The following is a 1,631-nucleotide window of genomic DNA, read 5'->3' on the forward strand; positions in this document are numbered from 1 at the left end:
GTACTCATAATAATTAAAAATATAAAAGAAAAAAAAGATTACAGGCCAGTTATTTTGTACAGTGTTCCTCTATTTGGGTTTGTCTGCTTTTCCCTCATGATTAGATTTAGAGTATGGATCTTTGGTAAGAATATCACAAAATTGATACTGTATTGTTCGCCTTGCATGATTTGTCATTACTGATATTACTTACTTTGAGCACTTGATTGTGGTCATGTCTCCTTCAACCTTGGAAAATTACTCTTTTTCCTTCAACAAGTATTTTGTGGGGAATAACTTTGATATTATTAAATATCATGTTCCTCTTAAACATTTCCACTTATTTATATATTGGAATTTTAGTCAATAGCCTATAATCTGTTCTTCCCATTATTTATTTTGAAGCTTAAAATACTTGATCTTGAGCTTGTCCCAGATTTGGTCAGTGGGGACCCTTTTGTGATGGCTTTTGTGCCCTTTTGGCACATCTCCATCACTCTTTGAGCACCTCCTTGTTTTCTGACACAACAAGGTGTTCCAGGCTCATCTTGTTCTTTCCCTGCTCCAGCCCTAAAGTCAGCCATTTCTTCAAAGTGCCTGGTTACTTTAACATAGATTTATAGTATTGGTCTTTTAAATCGTATAGGGAAAGCAATAACTTTCAAATGAAAACTACAATAATACTGACTTTTATATTTACCTATATAGTTGCATTTACTGATACTCGTTATTTCTTCTTATGGCTTGAGGTTACTGTCTAGTGTCCTTTCTCTTTAGCCTAAAGGACTCCCTCTAACATTTCTTGTAGGGAAGGTCTACTGGAAATGACCTCCCTCAGAATTTATTTCTCTGGAAATGTCTTAATTTTGCCTTTATTCTTGAAGGATAGCTTTGTTGGATATAGAATTTCTTGGTTGACAGATTTCTTTGTCCTTTCAGGACTTTATGTCATCCTACTGCCTTCTGTTCTCCATGGTTTCTGATGAAAAGTTAGCTGTTAATGTTGAGGATCCTTGTACATGATTATCTCGTGCTTCTCTCTTGCTGCTTTTGGAATTCTCTTTTTGTCTTTGGGTTTCCATAATTTGACTGTAACGTGTCTTGGTGTAGATCTCTTTGGGTTTATCCTGTTTGAAGTCTTTGAGCTTCTTGGATATGTGTATTCTGTCTTTCATCAGATTTTGGAAGTTTTTGGACATTATTTTTTCAAATATTTTTCTGCCTCCTTTTCTCTCTTCTTTTTCTGGTTCTCTTATCATGTGTGTGCTGTGTGCTTGATTGTATCCCACAAGTCCCTCAGGCTCTGTTCATTTATCATCATTAATTTTTCTTTTTATTGTTGAGCTGCAATAATTTCAAATGACCTGTTTTCAAGTTCACTGTCTCTTCTACTGAATCCCCTAGTGAACTTTTCATTTCAGTTATTTTACTCTAGAATTTCTGTTCGGTTCCTTTTTATAATTTCTGTCCTTTTATTGCTATTCTCATTTTGTTCTTCCTTTGTTTCTCTGATTTCCTATAACTCCTGGTCCTGTGAAAGGGCCATACTTTTCTATTTCTTTGCGTACTGTATAATTTTTTTGTTGTTGAAACTGGGCATTCTGAATATTATAATATGGTACCTCTGGAAATCTGACCTCCTATTCCTCAGG

Source organism: Propithecus coquereli, unplaced genomic scaffold (genome assembly GCF_000956105.1).
Source record: "Propithecus coquereli isolate 6110/MARCELLA unplaced genomic scaffold, Pcoq_1.0 Scaffold42, whole genome shotgun sequence".
Taxonomy (NCBI): domain Eukaryota; kingdom Metazoa; phylum Chordata; class Mammalia; order Primates; family Indriidae; genus Propithecus; species Propithecus coquereli.